The sequence below is a fragment of the Pinus tabuliformis genome, chromosome 7, assembly GCF_031772625.1.
Source record: "Pinus tabuliformis cultivar Carrire ecotype Pingquan chromosome 7, CPIR1, whole genome shotgun sequence".
NCBI classification, from domain to species: Eukaryota; Viridiplantae; Streptophyta; class Pinopsida; order Pinales; family Pinaceae; genus Pinus; species Pinus tabuliformis.
In genome coordinates, this window is record NC_142293.1 from 1,379,780,970 (window position 1) to 1,379,802,118 (window position 21,149).

The 21,149-nt window shown below is 35.5% G+C and overlaps 1 pseudogene; it reads right to left on the bottom strand.

Annotated features, from left to right (window-relative positions):
* Positions 1–2,170: 2,170 nt before the first annotated feature.
* LOC149252774 (peroxidase 57 pseudogene) lies at positions 2,171–2,635 on the bottom strand (annotated as a pseudogene).
* Positions 2,636–21,149: the final 18,514 nt, after the last annotated feature.

Sequence of the window (21,149 nt, forward strand, 5' to 3'; positions counted from 1 at the left end):
TTTTAATAAACTTTTTTAAAATTTAAAATCCTTCTTTTTTTCAAATACTTGGAATTCTTATTAAAAAAAAAAAAGGAAAAAAACCTTTGAGCCTTTAGTGCTTTGTGGTCCCGAATGAATTTCATGCCCCGCGTTTGACCATTCTGTACCTCGTGCTCGCCGTTGAAGGTCGTGCGGCCACCATTTTTTTAATAATATCACAACTATGCTCTTATAAAAATGTTTTTTTTGGGTTAAATTGGTGAGAGAACGACGACTTCGATTTTCAAGAAAATTTGATGGTTTAACTGGTCAGCGCAGTTTTAGATGCGGATTGGCTGCACGTAGTTTTGTTTAATTAAGCAAAGAGATCAACTCCACGCTCGTTTTTTTTTTAATTAGCTCATTTTTTCACCTTCTATGATAGCAGTTTCTCCACGACTTGGATATATTTAATTTATAAATATATGATATAAGTGACAGATAAAATATATAAATTATTTATAAAATTAAACATTATAATTTTATTACATATAAAAATTAATTTAATAATGGTTAATAAACAAATAATAACGTCAATGTTTAATCATATACAATTAACATTTTATCTATCAAAATTCATGAAGTGTTTTGCCTTAAAATTCATGTAAACATTTTATCTATCAAAATTCATAAATTGTTTGTCCTAAAATTCATCTAAAAATTAGCATTATTTTTTTAGCAGGTTGCTCATTTAACCTGGATGTTCACAATTTACCAATTTTTGGACGATATACAAATGGAAACGCTCAAAATAGAAATAAATTGAGAAAATAAAAAAACACTTGATAGGGTTTTGGAATATGGCAACCAACACTGGAAAGCTTGATAGGGTCTTGGAATATGGCAACCAACGCCGGAAAGCCACCAATGCTCGTATGAATGGATATGTATCTTTTTGATCAACTCCTATCGAAGCAACTGCTATGGCGAGGCTCATAAGATATCTAAAAAGAATTGAGCAAATGAGAGTAGGTAAATGGCCTAATGTGATCTTCAATGAAGTCATGAGTGAAAGAAAGAAAACATGGATGAAACAACACTACACATGGATGCAAACATGGAAGATCTACCTCAATGTGTGTCCCACAAATAGCAAAGAGCTAAAGAAATTTGTTATGGAGAAGTTTAGTAAACGGGTATGGGAAAAAGAATGAATTGGGTAGAAAGAAAAAGTACTACATTGAGGAATTCATTGGAGCTAACATTCCTTGGAGAGGAAAGGTTGGCAAAGGTTCTTATTGCTCAATTAAGAACTAAGTGGCATCAACTTTGGTGTGAAACATGACGTTGAAAAAGGCCTAAAGAAGCTTGGGAATAACAGGTGTGTACATTTTACACATCTGGGCATTGGAATCCCAAAAGCATTTCATTTTGGAATGTGCTATATTGAAAGACATCAAAGAAAGTTAAGATAACAGAGAAAGTTATGTGAATATGGGAATATGTCAGCGTCTGTTTCTTTGTATTGTCTTTTCAGCCAGAGAATTGTTGGAAGATTAGGCCAACTCATCATCAATTTGAATAAGTAAAAAATTGAATTGCAAAAAACTAAAAATAAGAAACTAATAATCTCATAAACTATTTTTAATCTCATAAACATTAAAATATCATTTCGTTACATTACATTTATGGATAACATTAAACCCATAACAATTTTATGCGGCATGGTTCGAATTTCACAATCATTTCACTTTCACGGTTTTAATAGCATCTTACTTATGTTTAATCATTTGATAGTGTGATATACATTATTTAAATTTAAAGTAAAATGTTACATACCAAACATTTTATCCATCGAATTGCTGAAGCTTCCTTATTAACTTTTAATATGATGTGATATATTTAAACATCGCTCAAAGGTTATTAAACTTTTATTTGCTTGCTCGGATGACGTAGCTAACAAACCTCTCACAGCGAAAAAACCCCTCGTCATTGATTGGAAATGTATGTCCAATTTCACCAAATTTAAAATCGACTATTTGAAAATTCTCACGTATCATTAATCCAGAATAGAATAGGGAACACTATGTGAGCATTCACTGTGCTTCCCATTTATTTGACATGTCAATCTCATGTCTTACAATAATTTGAAACGGCGGATCTCCTTTGGTAAGGTGTCTCGCCTTTATTGCGGAGATGAATCTATCTTTCAAGATGTCGGATTCACAACTCTGCAGTTTGTTCTAATTTCTCCATTCTTGCCTGTTAATACTTGGATGTTCCCCATTTTTATTATGGCGGCAGCGAAGCTCTTACTAAATGTAGTTCCGTCAGAGGCCAAGCTCGTTACGATACCCTTCGTTGTTCCAGCAGAGGTAAGTTCTTGATCAATTTGCAGAATTCCATATTTTAATTGAAGTTGTTGGTAGTAGCTGTTGTCAAAAGCAAACGAAGTGTTTTGGTCGAGGAATACAGTGGGGTCCTGTGTTGACGACGAGGTCGGAGATGGGCAAATATTCTTCAAGGTCGCCACTAAGGTTGGATCCATGGAAGGATCCGCCGTCCCGCTTCCTTGAAAATTGTAGAGTCTGTCGCTGAAGAAACTGCAATGCGCGACCCCAACAGTATGCGCGCCTGAAATTGAAGCCAGAACACATAGTAAATTTTCCTCCATTGCTTTTCTAAGTAAAGTCGGTCGTTCCTATTCATATCGTATAGCATAGTAAATGCCCCTGACATGGGTCCGATATAACACCATATAACACGCCGCGCGTTTTTTTCTCTCTCATCATCACGCGGCGTGTTATATGGTGTTATATCAATCCATGTCAAAGGGCATTTACTATGTTATAGAATACGAAATAGGAACTGCCCATAAAGTCCAACATATCATATCATGCTTCTTCTGTACGTCACATATCATGCCGATGGCCGTAAAAACATATCATGCTTCTTCTGTACGTCACATATGGCAGCTTTAATATATTTGTCTTGGAGTGGCATGCAAGTTGCAACGTAGTAACCCATTCAACGTTTTCTTGTCTTTCTCAAACGTCTAATTTTTAAATAAAATATTTTGTAAATTTGGCCGTCGTCATCTTTAAGAGTTTTTATTTGTCCGGTCTGCGTTTGCCTACATGCTAGTAGGCGATACAACTTTTATTGGCCATTGTTTTCAGGGAATTGATTAGATGCATCACTAGTTTTAGTTTTGCGGAAATTTAGGCGATACAACTTTTATTGGCCGTTTCTCTGAAAACTTTTATTGGCCATTGTTTTCAGGGAATTAATGAGATGGATCACTAGTTTTAGTTTTGTGGAAATTTATTAGATGCCTGGCACGTTAATTGTTAACAGGTTCAGTTTTTAAAATATTATTTGTATGAGCGCAAAGATAGGTCGGGTAGAGACCATAGACTATTTCAATGTAAATAACATTGACTTACCCATCTATGTTTTTATGATCATCGACTGTTTTAATGTAAAGAACATTGGCATAGGTCCATCTTCATTTTCATAAAGAAATTATATACTATTTTAATATAAATCATATTTTATATTCCATCTCCATTCTCGACTTTTTTATCTCCATTTTTATAACTTTAATAATGGGGTTGGGGTTGGGGTCGGGGTCGGGGTCGTGGATGGCATGGGATGGAATGAGTTAGGTAGAGATAATGTGTTAAATCAATATTATTTTATTGAATGAATGCGAAAGTGGACTTTTGTTAGGGTTTAAATTTCGAGGAAAAAATTAGTGAGTGGTATAATGGGTTAAATGAATATTGTTTTATTGTATGGTTGGTTGGTTTCTTTGTTTGTTTTGTTTTGTTTTATTAATTAGTGAACAAATGGCATAGTAATTAATATGGTAATTAAGATTGAGATTGGATGTTGAATGAATATTGTCTTTTTTAACATGTTTTAATAAAATTGAGATGTGGATGAGAGAGTAATGTGTTCAAGTAATATTGAGATTGGATGGGATGGGATGGGATGGATAGGGATAAGTAATGTATAATAAATAATCTCTAATATGTCTTAATAAGGTTGAGATTGATCTATGCATTTGGTAGAATCTTCATATACTTCTCTTTTATCTATAATGTGGTATGTATCAAGTTTTGATGGTTTCATGTACTTCCTAAACTTTTTTAAAATGTTAGAGAGGAGGAGGGGTGAATCCCTTAAATGTCCAAATGTGGGGATATGTCCCTATACATTTAACACTTGTTTTCTTGTAGAAATTACAATTATTCTTACAATGCACATGTTTGAATGTCACATCATAGTGGTGAATCAATGACTTACATTCTTCCCAATTTGTTTTCTTCCCTGTTGAGCTCAAAATATAGCTCAAATGATTTTAGTATCAATGAGAAGAACGAATGACTTAATTTAAACATCACCTTCTATGCTCCCGAACAACCTAGTTGAAGACAAATGAAGTGGTTTGTGAAGGTCTTTGATTTTTGGATTATTGTTCATATTGTGGTTCAATTATATATAATCTAACCCTATTTAGGATTTTCCTACTGATGAATATTTGAGTGTATTTTGTGAAAAAGATAATCATGTGTTTTGAGAAATTGTAACATCATAGGAGGAAGAAACTTCATATGTCTTATATACCCATCTTTCTTCTCTTCTTATGCAAACCTCACTGACACCATTGTCACTCATAAAAAATAAAGCACTTATTAGTTATCTAATGACTCATTTGTTCCGATGGTCCATTGTCACAATTATTATCAAAGCCATCATCATAGTTATGGCTTAACCTACACATATAATGATTAATACATGTGTTGTGTAGAAAAGTATTGGCCAACTTAGGAAAAATTGTTGAACCAATAAGTACAACTGCATGTACAAACGAGAGAGGAATCCCTTAATATTTGTAAAATACTACTCACTAAACCTAATGTTCACTCAATTAATGTGCATGCCAAACCACCTACACTCGACCCAAGAGGTACTCATTTAAGCCCACAAGTAAATATTGAAATATTCTAATGTTCCCATTGATGTTTATTTGGTGAAAATATATTGCATCTCTTTGGGCTCATATAGAAGTTGACATTACACCACAAGACATAGAAGGTAAAATCACTTTGTACTTTCTCAACAAAATAGGGCGACATGGGTTGAATCATATCATTGAAATGAAAACAATGCTTTCATAATCCGGAGGTCATTTCCAATAAATGTGTTCATACTCAAGCATGATTGTTTGAGGAAGACATTTCTGCAAACTAGTTCAATGTAAGTTTCAATAAGAGAATAAAATTCCCTCTCTCTCTCATGAAATTGAAATAAAATGGATAATAACATTTCTCATAGATCTGAACTAATTTTGTACCCAAAAACATAAGGACAAGTTTTATAGCTTTCCTAAGATTGGAATTGTTGGCAACTTTGAAAATGTAGGATGAGAACCTTCGAATCAGGGCTTTGTGATGTTGTGTGATGCATTTCCCCAAGCGAAAATATACCTTCAAGGATCTTACCTCTTTAGGTTAAGACATCCACCCAAGACATGTTGCCATTGGGAGGCCATAGGTCACAGGTTCAAATCTAATTGAGTCCCTAACCACCTGACCAGAATTAATGACCATGATGGCTTTCATTAAACAACAAACTCCTTGTGGGGGTTCACATGCCCACTTTCTTAGCAAATGTCCATATGATGTACGTAGATTCAAACCTTTATGGGTGTTATAACTATGCCTTACTTTCAATAACTCAACTCACCTTGTGTGGTCGAAATTATAATTTGTTATTAAAATAGTAGGTTGACTATATTTTGAAGAGTTGCACTTTTTCCTTTTCCATTTTCATTGTTTTAGGACATTTATATTAGTCTAAATTTCTTCTTAAATTTAACCTCATGCTACATTATTGACAAGATGTATAGAAACTCAAATTTCGATTATATTTCATTGTCCATATATTTCACTTCATTATTTCCTTCCACATTCCCCCATTCCTCCTATCAACGTTCCTTTGCACCTCTCGGTGCAATTTGTATGTTTAATCATTGGTGATCGTTATGCATGGTAGAGAGTTTCTATAGCATATTTTATTCTACATTATTTTATATCAAAATACTTATGTCTTTCTAATTAAATTGATTAATTTAAAAAAAAATGTCATATAAATATGTATCACATGATGACATGTGGTATTAATAAGTCAATGTATTGGTCAATGGTATGGTAACAAAGTTTATTTATAGGCTAAGAATATCCATTGTAAAGTAAGGGAATCTCCATAGTTAAAAATTTTGTATATATGATTTTCAAATGTATAATATTGGTATGTCAGATCTATAGTGAATGAAGTGTTTTGATGTATGTCAACATTTACGAGCAATTTAATTTATATGGTAGCACTACTTTTAATAGTTATTGAACACATAATATAAAAAATTATAATAAAAAGTTTAACAAATTAGTTAAAAAATTAATATTTATATAGATTTATAATAGGTTTGCTTTCAAAATAGGGCTTTCAAAATTTTATTTAATTATCGATAATTATTTGATGGAAGGTAAGGAAATATTTTAGAATATTATTAGTATCTATCATAAATCAAAGATTGATATTTATCTTAAAAGGTAGTTATAATTATAGTCTCCTCGTGGTATGACCAAGTGGTTCGCAAAATGAGATGTTATCCCCTCCACCCATTTTCAAATCCCATGGGGGATATATTTGGCCCCTTGTGATAAGGATTAAGCAGTAGGCTTCCCTACCCTCATGGAGTCTCGACTCTCGCTAAGTCATGTGTTCCTGGTATATGTGACTTTTAGGTTATTGGTGTTATAGTGGCATCTTCTAGGCTCTTACTAAGTCTGGTATATTCTACTTATGGGTGGTTGGATATACTCTTGGTGTTATAGTTAGACTCTTGCTAAGTTATAAATTCCCAGTATATTTGGCTTACATGATGTTGGATATACCCTTGGTGTTATAGTTAGGCTCTTGCTAAGTCATAAATTTCATGGTATATGTAGCTTATAGGCTATTGGATATACTCTTGATATTATGGTGGAAGCCACTAGATTCAATCTTGGGCTACTCTTGGTTTTATAGTTAGACTCTTCCTAAGTTATAAATTGCTAGTATTTTTGGCTTACATGATGTTGGATATACTCTTGGTGTTATAGCTAGGCTCTTTCTAAGTCATAAAGTCATGGTAGATATAGCTTATGGGCCATTGGATATACTCCTGATATTATAGTGGAAGCCACTAGGTTTGTTATTAGGCCCCACCAAGATTACTCCAACGAGTTACCAATTCACCACGGTGTTAAAAATATATATATAATTATATTATTTTTCCGTTTTAATTAAATTGATAAATTAAAAGAAAAATTCCATATGAACATGTTTCATGTGAACATGAGTTAACGTTTTTTAGGCATGTAGTATTAGTAAGTCATGATATTGGCCCATAGTATTTTAAAATATCCATGGTAAAGTGGAGATGAATCTATGTCATTAAGAATTTGGTTACATGTTTTTTTAAAATGTATATATATTTAACTCATATATCATAGTTTTGCTCAATTTCTTAACATGGGTCCTCGTGTCTAAGCATCCTAGGGTTTTTGCATGTTTATTTTCTGCATGGTATTCGTTCATGGTTTGTTCATCTGTATGCTATGTCTTCTACATTATCTACATGCTCTCTCTTGCCATTGGTACTCAAAACACATTTTTTGTTTGTACAGAAGTGTGATAATGGTTTTCTTCTTGCCTTTGATTTATTGTGCCCCTATTTACTTCATGATTTTTCACAATTCATTTTGCATACCAAGGGAAATAGGGTTTTAGGGGTCTTTATAATGGCCTTACTTTTGGAACCATCCATTATTTTAGAAGCTTCATATGTTAGTACCAAATTCATTTAATCCCTCGAAATATCATTTTATAGTTCATTTTTGTAACACTCCCTCCTCCCAGGTCCACCCAAGTAGCCAACTAGCCGGGAAAACATGTGATGAGATAGGTTACGATAAGGGATTCAATCTCCTTAGTGACCTTAAGTAAATGGAACCGATAAAACTCATCAAACAAACCCATCCACGTCAACAATTACACTCCCAAGAGACATGTCAATCACTCAGACATCCTGTCCCTGGCTCCCACTAATGTTTTAAGCCTCTTAACCCAAAGTTGCTCTCATGCTATAGGCAAGAAAGTGATCATTAACTCAATATCACTCTCATAGGCCTTTGTTCTAGCGATTGTGGACTTTTCTAAGCAGTCTTGTGCCAGCAACCCCGAGATTTGAGCCACTTTTATAGCCCATAATCTTGACCTCTACCCAAAACTTTCTATAACCTTTGGAATCCATCAAAGTCATGATAACAATGCTGATAAATCAAGAATCAACCTCAGGACTAGGCTTGAGCATCCCCAATCGGAAATGACATTCTAGCAAACACTTGGCATCAATGCAACCTACAGGTCTAGGATACAAGACAAAACATAAATGACTGAAAGAAATTATGAAACATAACCAGAAGGATCACCTCCTTCTCCAGTGGACTATTATATCATTAATTAGGTCTTGCATCCATCCATTTAACAATTACAAGTAAATACATGAAATAACCATGACATGAACCACTCACATAATCATGCTTATAACCAACATTAAACCATATAAATATCAAATATATGAAAGCCATTAAACCCACATATGAATAAGTACAAAATTAAGAGAAATTAGATTTTATTAATCATAGGCAAATCCGACTAGGTTCGGGACTTCCACATACCACCCGACTATTTAACAATTACAAGTAAATACATGAAATAACCATGACATGAACCACTCACATAATCATGCTTATAACCAACAATAAACCATATAAATATCAAATATACGAAAGCCATTAAACCCACATATGAATAAGTACAAAATTAAGAGAAATTAGCTTTTAGTAATTATAGGCAAATCTGACTAGGTTCAGGACTTCCACATACCACCCGACTATAGACATGGCTGAACCAAATCTCTCTTTCATCTAGTCACCCTCGTGCCATATTCCAAGTATGAATGTGGGATCTCATAGAATAACCAATCCAAGAACAACCAAGGGAATCCAAAGGTTAAACCACCTCCACCCTCACCAAACCATTATCACACCAAAACCAGTGCTCCAATCACAACTGAACAAAACTTAGAATGTCATCCGGAATCCATCACTGTCCTTGAGGAATTTTCCATCTCCTTGTCTCTCGGGCTTTACCACAATCCAATCTTGGATCACTAGTCCATAAATCGAGACCAGTCTCTCATGCTTTATCACAATCCAAACCCAGATCACTAGGCCCTAAACCAAGACTTCTCCCTCAAGCTTTACAGTGTATCCTGCCAAAACCGGTCAAGGGATTCCTAGGCCTTTGGGAATAAACCTTGAGAGAACCTCCACCCTGGAGTCTGAAATCCATTTGGAAAACCAAAGCTCAAAACCGAAATAAACATCCCAACACCATGGCATCCAGAAAAAGGCAAGGCTAGGATGAAAACCACTCTCATAACCGGGAAAAACCATGCCACAAACAACAAGAGAACTATACACCAACATGCAAATCCATGCATGTCCAAACCAGCTAGGAAATCACATATGCAAAAGGTTATCTACAAGTATTCCTGCTGAAGTTGTTTGATCCTGCTCTTCTTCCTTGATCCTTGCTTTCCTTTCCTTTCCTTCCCTTTATTTTCCTTCCTTGATCCAAATCTAGAGTTCTCCAAGAAAAATCTAAGTGACCAAGAGTGAGAGAGAGAGAGAGAGAGAGAATAATCAGAGAGCTCCAAACTTGAATTGACAAAAGGTTACAAACTGATTCTCATAAGCCTTTTTATTAATGAGGCCTCTATTTTCTTCATTTTACATTATTTTCCTTCAATTTCCTCCTCACATGCAACCTGTGACCTTTTACCTTCCCTTTCTCCTATTTTCCTTTATTTTCATTAACAAGTGTGCCAAAAATGCCTTTTTCCTTTTAATTCCTTTGCCTTACCCTTTGCTAATTTTCCTTAGCCAAACACACATCTAGTTATGCCCACTGGGATATCATTACCCAACATTTAGCTTGGAATAAGTGTCCCTTAATTGTGGTCTTAGTTTTCCTTTATTAACTTTTATTACATGAAATTTTCACCAGGGATGTTACAGAACCCTCCCCCTTGGGGAACACCATCATCGGTGTTAACCCACACCATGACCTCAACAAAACTACTGAAAAGAAAACATACTTCCCATGGAGGTTTATAACTTAGCTCGTTGCAACATTTACAATGAAAGACCTACTCAAAAGAAAAACATCACGACAACATGACAATATAACAACCATAATAATATGACACCCATACCACTTATTGGAGCTTTATAACTTAGCTCATGACAGTATTTGCATCCATATACATATACATACATATACCAAAACATCAAAAAAATATATGCCAAACATATACCAACATCAAACCAAAACTGCTTTGCCTCAACCGACATATAATGAAGGATACAGGGCCCACATCTAATACGCCATTTCTCATGTAGCTTCTTCAGGCCCAAAGTCCTTCCACTGCACTTTAAATTTCTCTATTGATTTATTCCCGAGCATGATATGTTTCCGCTGCAATATGCACTGAGGCTCTAGCTTGAACTCTCCTTCTTGTTATACCTGTAATACAGACCAATCAATAACATGATCAACATCATTTACATACTTCTTAAGCAATGAAATATGGAAAACATCATGGACTTTCACTGTTGGAGGCAGTGCATGTCGATATGCCACTGGTCCAATCCTCTCAAGGATCTCGAAAGGTCTACAATATCATGGTGCCAAATTGGCACATGAACCAATCCTCAAAGAGGTTTTCTTGGGCTTGATGTGCAAATACACATGCTCCCTAACTTGAAACTCCTCGAACACCCTGTCTTGATCCACATAACTCTTTTGTCTATCATGTGTTGTCTTTATATTCTTCTTTATAACCTGCATTTCCTGCTCCATGTTTGCCAACATGTCTGGTCCAATAAGTACCCCGTTCACTGGATTACTCCAGCTGATGGGAGTGCTACAACTCCATCGATACAATACCTTGAAAGAAATCATCCTCAACGACTCTTGATAACCATTGTTGTATGTGAACTCAACCAATAGAAGATACTCCTCCCATTTCTTCTACTTTTGCATCACATACATCCTCAACATATTCTCTAAGATCTTATTGACCCTCTTTATCTGTCTGTCTGTCTGCGGATGATAAGATGTGCTGAAGGCCAACTTTGTGCCCAAGCCTACAAATAGCTCCTTCCAAAACTTGGAAGTGAAATTTTCATCCCTATCTGACACAATCTTCTTTGAAACACCATGCAATCTCATTATCTCTTTGATGAACTCCTGTGATACCTCACTGGTTGAATATGTAGTCTTTACCGGAATGAAGTGAGCTACCTTGCTCAATATGTCAACCACGACCATAATAGAGTCATGTTTCTTTACTTTCCTCACAAGACCTATGATGAAATCCATGGAAATGACCTCCCATTTCCATTCTGGAATCGCTATATGCTATAGTAAACCACCTGGATTCTTACATTCTACCTTGATTCGTTGAAAATCTAAACATAAATCCATGAACTCAGCCACTTCCTTCTTTAGATTCTGTCAATAGTAGATCTTCTTCACCTCCGTCAACATCTTCTAATATCCGGTATGACCCGAGTATGGCTTGGCGTGAAATTCCCTCAAGATAAGCTTCTTGAGCTCATTCACATCTCATTGCAATTCGGTACATATATCTTGTCTCTAAATCTCACCAAACCATATGCTATGAGATGATAGTATACATCCAGATCACATGTACCTGTACCTATCCTTTGTTGTAACCTGTGCATAATCTCCATGTATTTATCAACCCACTGTCTTGCTTGCGATATTTTATCCTATAACTCTGTCCCATACAAGCTCATAGTTGCTATCTGATTTACCGGTACCTTCCTGCTACGAGCATCTACAACCCGTTTCTCCTTCCCTTTGATTTATTTGATATTGAAGTCGAATTCACTAAGGGTAGCCAACCATCTAGCTTGCCTGGCATTCAGATTTGGTTGATCAAACAAATATCTCAACCCACTATGATTGCTCATCAATGTAAAACTCCTGCCAAAAAGATAGTGCCTCCAAAGCTTCAATGCGTGTATAATCGCTGCTAGCTCAAGATCATGTGTTGGATAGTTCTTCTTGTTTTCGTTCAATTTTCATGACTCATAGCACACTACCCACCCTTATTTCATGAGAAATCCACCAAGTCCTCTCTTGCAACAATCTGTACACACTACAAACTCCTTGTCTGGATCCATAATCTTTAGCACTAGTGCATGTGTCAACAATTGCTTAAGCTACTCAAAACTAGCCTCACATTATTCTGTCCATTTGAACTTCTTACCTTTATGCTACAATGATGTGATAGAATATGCAATGCAGGAGAATTTCCTGATGAACCTCTTGTAGTAGCCTATCAATCCCATAAATGATCTCACCTCATCCACATTCTTAGGAGTTTCCCACTCCATAATAGCCCTTATCTTTTCTGGATCCACTACTATGTCGTCCTTGGAGACAACATGCCCCAAGTAATGTACCTTCATTTGAAAGAAGTTGCACTTGCTAAGTTTAGCATACAACTGGTGCTCTCTTAGAAACCTCAACACTGCTACTAAATGCTCGACATGTTCTTCCTCATTCTTAGAATATACCAGTATGTCATCAATGAATACAATAACAAGCTTGTCCAAGGACGCAACACACTATTCATCAAACACATAAATGTAGCTAGAGCATTAGTCAAACCAAATGGAACAAAAACAAAATCATGATGCCCATACCTGGTCCTAAACGCATTCTTGAAGATATCCTCTTCCTTTATGTGTACTTGATGGTATCCTGATCTCAAGTCAATCTTAGAGAACACTACTACTCCCTTCAAATGATTAAACAAATCATCAATCCTCAGCAAGGGGTACCTATTCCTGATCGTTACTTTGTTCAATTGCCTGTAGTCAATGCACAATCTGAGAGTACCATCATTCTTCTTCACGAACAACACTGGTGCACCCTAAGGCAATACACTCAGCCTAATGTACCCCTTGTCCAACATTTCCTTTAGCTGCAATTTTAACTCAACCAACTTAGGTGTGTTCATCCTATAAGGTGCTTTTGATGCTAGTGCTACCCCTGGCACCAACTCAGTAGAAAATTCTACCTCCCTATGAGGTGGAAACTATGTAATTTCCTCAAGAAATACATCTTGAAACTGCTACAAAATTGGGTATCTGCTTAACACATCTACATCCTCAACCTCCTTACCCTTGTCACTAGAAATGTGTACTACAAACATCACACAACCTTTTCTACAACTACGCTTAGCTTGCATAGTGGTAACCATCCTCAACGATGTAGGTTTCTTCTTCCCTTGCAAATTCCTCTTTTCCCCACTATCATCCACACACTCAATGGCCTTATGGAAGCAATCCACTTTGGTTCTGTGAAGGTATATCCAATCCATACCCAAAAGCATACTATACGAACCCAATGGCAATACATTCAAATGTGTTGCTGTAGGCATACCATTTAACTCAAATGCACAAGCTCTTACCCAATGGTGAACTCGCTTCTTTGTATCTGTAGCCAAATGTACCAACCAAGAATTTTCATGCACTTCTTTTCTCAAACCACACTTATCCACCAGGTCAAGATTAATATAACTATAGTTAGATCTAGGATAAATCAAAATAGAAACAACTTGATCACAAAGCTTACTGTCCATCTCAATGATCGATGCCTGATGATCCGCATGCCTGTTTCCACAACTGCATAAATTTGAGGAATTCTATGACCAACATCACCAACTGTATGCGCCTCCTGAGCACTGTAGATCTGGGGTCTACCACCACTCTGATACTATGGAAAATCCCTCTTATGATGATCCTCACCACATATCCAACACTGCAATGGTCCCCTACCACCATCTCTAGCTTGCTGCTCTCCACGTCCTTTCTAAGTTGTATTGAGTCTCTTGTATGGAACTACATTTTACTTCTCACTTGCATCTTGAGGTCTTCCTCTCTTTGGTGGCCATTTTCCTTTATCTTTCTCATTTCTTTTCAAGTCATGCTTAAGCTCAACTTTGCGCTTCAATTGCTCGTAACATTGCTTCAACTTTTGGATGGCCTTCTCCAACAATCTAGGCTCATCAAACTCAATCTGGTCTCTGTATGCAACTGGAAATCCACTGATGAATCTCTAAGCCTTGGCCTTCTCCTCCCTGAGGTAAGGCACATATCTCAGCAGCTCCAAAAATATTCTAGCATACTGATCATCAGTCATAGAACCCATCCGCAACTCATAAAACCCCTTATCTTTGTCATCATAGTACCTCTCCGACAAGTACTTATTGAAGAGCCTTTCAAATGCATGCCAAGTCAAATCCTCCTCATGTATACCTTTGACATTCTTCACGTCTTCCCACCAAATATTTGCTTTACCTTTTGGACTGAAAGTGGCTATCTTTGCTTTCATGATTTCTGAATAATCATGCAATTGAAATAATTTCTTCATACCAGGCAACCAAGCTTCTACATCCTGTGATTTCTTCATCTCTCCATCGAAGATAGGTGGCTTAGACTTCTTAAACTCATCCAGAAAGTATCCCCTATCACTCCTCCAGTAAGGATGATGACGATGATGGTCATGATGTCTATCAGAACTAGAACTGTTATAGTACCTATGTTAATCACCTCTCCTATCCGGAGTGCCCAACAACCTGCCATCTCTGATCATGTCAGATCTATCCAACTCATGTCTACTAGGAGACCTATTTCCATATGCCCCATTAATTCTATCCTCATGTCCATGGCTAATCCGAAGTGGTCCCTGTCGCTGCAAATCTGACAAACTCTGAAGTAGTATCGCATTCAACTATTCTTGTTTCTCTTGTGCCTACATGATTTTGTCATTGTCTGCTTTGCAACTCCTTATTTCTTCCTTCCAGATTCTCAATGTGTCTGCTAGGTCTGAAGAATGCCCCACACCACGCTGCCTATATGATGCATAGGGAGATTCTATGTAGTCTACCACCTTGCGAGCCATCTCATCTCTTTCCTTCAAGGCATACTATGTCAGCTAAACCAAATCACAATAATCCAATGTACCTTAGCATAATTCAGGGAGGATACCTTGTTTGTAGTATCATCAAATCAACGTGACACGTATAACATAATCATAACAACGTATAAACATATATAAAATAAGTGTATGAATGCATAAACACCATTCTAGCTAGGGTCTAGTCATCAATGCAAGGCCATATCAACAATGCATGTTGTGACATCTTGCATGCCAACAACCATTACTCCATTGCACACATTGTCACATGTAACTATAAACATTCATAAGCAATTCCTAATCAACTACACATATACGTATGAACGCATGTAGTCGAGCATAAGTGATCAATTCTTGTAATCAACCTACAAGACTGATACATGCAATCAAAACATTCAAGAATGCACCTGACATATAAGGATGTAGTCAAGTGACATATAATCAACATGTGAGCAACATATAACCATATGCAACCAATCATAAACTTCCGATGATGCATCCCACAAAATCACATCAAGCTCCTCATGACAACCTTACTACAATCATGATCAACATGATGCAATGCAATAAGCACATGGAATGCAAGTGTAAGATACACATGCAAATGGCATGCATGCATGACCAAGCACCTTCCCCCAAGGAGAGCGCAACCACGATCTAATACCAATTTGTAACAACCCCTCCTCCCAGGTCCACCCAAGCAACCAAGTAGCTGGGAAAACATGTGACGAGAGAGGTTAATATAAGGGATTCAATCTTCGTGGTGATCTTAATGAAATGGAATCGATGAAACTCATAAAAAAAACCCATCCACATTAGCAATTACACTCCTAGGAGACATGTAATCCACTCAGACATCCTGTCCTTGGGTCCCTCTGATGTTTTAAGCATCTTAAACAAAATTCACTCTCATGCTATAGGCAAGAAAGCGACTAGCAACTCAAAGTCACACTCATAGGTCTTTATGTCAGCGGTTGTGGACTTTTCTCAGTAGACCTGTGTGAGCTACCCTGAGATTTGAGCCATTTTTGTAGCCAAAAATATCGGCCTCTACCCAAAACTTGCTACAACCTTTAGAATCCATCAAATACATGATAACAATGCTGATAAATAAAAAATCAACCTTAAGACTAAGCCTAAGCATCCCCAACTGGGATTGACATTCTGTCAAACACTTGGCATCAATGCAGCCTATAGGTCTAGGATACAAGACAAAGCCTAAATGACTGAAATAACTTATAAACATAACCATAAGGATCACCTCCTTCTCCATTGGACTATTATATCATCAATTACATCTTGCATCCATCCATTTAAAAATTACAAGTAAATACATGAAATAACCATGACATGAATGAGTCACATAACCATGCTTATAACCAACATTAAACCATAAAAATATAAGAGATATGACAACCATTAAATCCACATATAAACAAGTACAAAATTAAGAGAACTTATCTTTTATTAATCATAGGAAAATCTGACTAGGTTCGGGACTTCCACGTACCACCCAACCATAGACATGGCTGAACCAAAATTTTCTTTCAGCCAATCACCCCCGTGCCATATTGCAAGAATGAAAGTGGGATCTCATAGAACAACCAATCCAAGATCAACCAAAGGAATCCAGAGGTTAAACCACCTCCACCCTTACCAAACCATGATCATACCAAAACCGGTGCTCAAATCACAACCGATCCGAACTTGGAATGCCATCCAGAATCCATCACTATTCTTGAGGAATTTTCCATCTCCTTATATCTCAAGCTTTACCGCAATCCAATACCAGGACACTAGGCCCTAAATTGAGACCAGTCTCTCAAGCTTTACCGCAATCCAAACTCAGATCACTAGGCCCTAAACCGAGACTTCTCCCTCAGGCTTTACTGTGTATCCCACCAAAATTGGCCAAGGAATTCCTAGGCCTTTGGGAATGAACCTTGAGACCACCTCTTCCCCAGATTCTGAAATCCATCTAGAAAACCAAAGACCAAAACCGAAATAAACATCCCAACACCATGGCATCCGTAAAGAGGGAAGCTTGGGATGAAAACCACTGTCGTAACCTGGCAAAACCATGCCATTGACAGCAAGAGAACCATACACCAACATGCAAAGCCATGCATGTACAAACCAACTAGGAAAACACACATGAAAAAGGTTACCTACTGTTGATGCCTCGAAAATCGCTGCAACAACAAAGGGGGATAACCACCCGGTCTGGACCTTAAAGCAACTCCTTTTCCATTTGGTGTGGTGGCTCCGACTGGTTTAACTAGGTCCAGTTACCTTCTCCCTATTGCTATTGGTTTATGATGTATCTTTACCTACCAATAGACAGGGATATCAGATCACTTCTTCTTGCTGATCAGGCAAGAGAATTACCCTTAAGCTGATTTGGGTTCAGCGAAGCCACAACTAAAATTTTGCCTCTTTGAGGAGAGGACTTAAAAGAATGTAGAGTTTACTCTAAATGCAAGCTTATTCTATAATGCAAGCAAAATAAACTAATCTTAATTCTATCTTAATTAGGCAGATATAGATCTAACCCAACTAAGAGCAAGATAATTAAAGTATTGGGATTTAAATATGTCTTGTTTATAATGAATATCAAGTTAATGAAGTAGTTCAATTAACTGATATTATGGTTACCAAAACACATCCTATTGAGACCTCTTAACTGAAATAATAAACCAACAACATTCAGGAAGTAGTTCACAAAAATGATATTAATTATCAAATCAGTAAATCCAATAATTGAATAATGATATGTGAAAATAGTTCACAACACATTACCATTCAATAAATTAGTTTTATAAGACAGATTTTTGAGTAAGTAGTTACTCAAAAATGAGAAATTAATCCATAAAAACAGAGATACATAATAACAACATTGAGACAAATTACCCATATTGATAATAGTGCACAAACATGAATAAAATGACACATTCCTGTTACCATAAAAATAAAACTGATATTTGAAATAGTAGTATTAGAAATACCAATTTATTGCATCCATCTCTCTGTCCCTGGTCTCCAACAGCTCTTTACATTGCTTGAACTTCTACTTTCAAAGCTAAAGCCACAATAGTGCAAACTTTGCCCTTCATGTATAATTCAAGATACAAAGGGAAAATCCTCAATAATCCCCAGATCTGAGATTTTCTCTCCTCTCTCCTACAACTCTAAATTCCTATTACGGTAGTGCTTTTAGAAGTCTAAAATTGCAGAGGAGAGCAACCCCTTATTACATTATGCAATCTGCTATTTATAACATCTGCAAAGGAATTCTTGGGAGGAAAGTTTGTTGAAGAGAAATTTGCCAAATCCACTTTTATTTGCTCTAAATTCCAATCTTTAATTGTTGGAGCCTTCTCATTGATTGAGATCCTTTTCTCCATATTTCTTCTACTGTTTTCCTGCAAAAAGAAATCAAAATGAATTAAGATGCAACAATAAAATCAAAATATCATTTCTGGCATTTAAAATAAATCCAATCAAATTCAATTAAATAAATAATTGAAAATAAAATATAAGCTTTCTCTTGATGCCTGGGATGATTTAATTGGCCAAGTATATTATTGACTAATGGATCTGCAAATAGAAGAGGCTTGGACAAATGAAAATGCAAAAAATAACTCAGAAAATTGATTTTGTTTTAGAAATTCGGAGCTTGATCTTCTGCCTGATTTTTGACCCAATAAATGACCAAATCTGTTAGTGAAACCTCCTCAAAAATGTTCTCCTCGATGTTATCTTTCCAATGAGCCGTCCTGGGCCTCATTTGCCCAAGTATAACTCAATCTATGAGCCTCCAAAGTTGATGGATCAAATCTGATGTAAATCTGGAAATTCTGCTACTGGGCTAAAAAGAGAATTTCAATTAAAATTTTAATCTTAAATTAGAATTCTAATTATCTAATAATTAATTCTAATTTAATTGTTAAATTAAACTAAACTAATTATTTAATAAACTATTATTAATTAATGTTAATCTAAATAATTAACATAATTAACTATTTATAACCTATTTAATATTAATCTAAATAATATTTAAATTTAATTTAATTTAATTAATTAAATTTTATATTAATTAATTAATATAAAATAAAACATTAAATATTATAAATTATTATAAAGTTAAAATTATAACTACCTTTATATTTTTCACTCATACGTATGAGTGTTGAAGCTTTAAAACAAAACTTAAGTCTTTTAACCTACGTATGAGTCTTTTAACCTAAGTTAATGCCCCCCATGCCTTATCAAGCCATCACATATCCGCGATCGGGAAGGAGGCTATCGCGAGTTTTAAACTTGTCATATGCAATAGCTCCGATCCGATTGCATAATTTATTATCCCTTTGACTTTTTGTTTATCGGTGATAGGGGATATAAGGGTATCGGCAATCGGCAAATCGGGAGGTGTCGGGGTTTTAAGAGATGTATGAAGTGAAAACCCCGATGCGATGCAAACTCCTGATGCGATTAATTTTATTTTATATATATTAATTTTATTTTAATGAAATTTAGTTATGAAATTATCTAAACTACAACCACTTGGATATTATGGATTTTTAAGATTAGTAATTGATTTGGAAATTGGAGTAAATTTCTTAAATCCTGATACTTAATGATTTGGCTGCATAACTAAAAATGAAAAAATGTTAGTAAAAACTCGCTACGGGTTAATATTTAAAATGAATGCGTTATTGAACTAATTTATTTACAAAATGCAATATTGTACATTTTATGCATTTTTAACCCAGGCTACATAAATGATGAGACTTCAAAGGAGTACAATTTTCAAACCAGTTGACCAAATGAGGCGAAACAAGCGTCAATGGGAAGCTTATAAAAAATCGATTTTAACAAATCAATCAAAACAAGAATCCAAAGAAAATGAAAAATTAACAAAAGCGTAGGGCAATCAACTAAATAAAAATCCAAAAAGGTGTTTAGCCAAAATTTTTATAGAAAGGGTCCCCATTATTTGAGTTGAGCAAATCAATAATGGGGGGTTGTGTTTTCACCACAACAATGGCGACACACGGGAGAAGAACCAGTTATCTCTGTTTGATATGAATGAGATTTTCCTAAAATTAAAGTAAAAATAATTAAAGAAGAGAAAATTATTTTTGGAATGTTTGACTAGGTTCATTAGTCTGAATAAAAGCAAGAATCATCTAACTGTAATTTTTCTTAAAATTCCTCATAAATTAAAATATTTCAAAATTCTATATCAGTCCTTAATTAGTTGTAGAGATAAAGCAGGGGTCACTTTACAGCTTAGCTTTTGAAATATACTCATTTGTCACAGGTAGAGCCACTGCTGCCAGCAAACATCTATAGGCTCGACAGGGTTACCTTTTAATCATAACTGATTCAGAATCCCATCTGTTTAAAAATTATTGATCTAGAGATAAATCCATCTATATATGTTTATTTTCTTTGAATTTTTATTTTTTTATTATTCTTAAAAGCCATTGTCATGGTTTGGTAGCCAGATAGTTGACAATGCCATTCACTGGTTATTGTTAGACTGAACAAGCTGGCTCATGATGAGACCCCTTGTCTTATAATTGTTGGCAATCATAAGCCATTACCCTGGTTTGTTTAGCAGTGTTGGTAATGTCAGCCTATTTTTCCCCTATGATCATGGTAAGCAGGCTCATGATGAGACCTCTTATCTTCTAAGTTTAAAATATATTTTTGGATTATACTCTAGAAAAATAAGATTTTCTGGGACAGGGAGAATCATTGACTCCTTAAGAGTTAAGAATGACAATTTCAGAGTTAAAGGTGCTTTGCTGTACAGTGTCTTTACTTGGTTAAAAATAATTTTTTCTTGACTGATAATAGAACTTTGAAAGATCCTAATAAAATTTTGAAATCTCAAAATGATTACAATTTCGATGAAAAAGAAATTTCTCCAGATTTTATGATACTTTGCCAACTTCTCTTGATTGGTAATCTCTTCCGTAAGTATG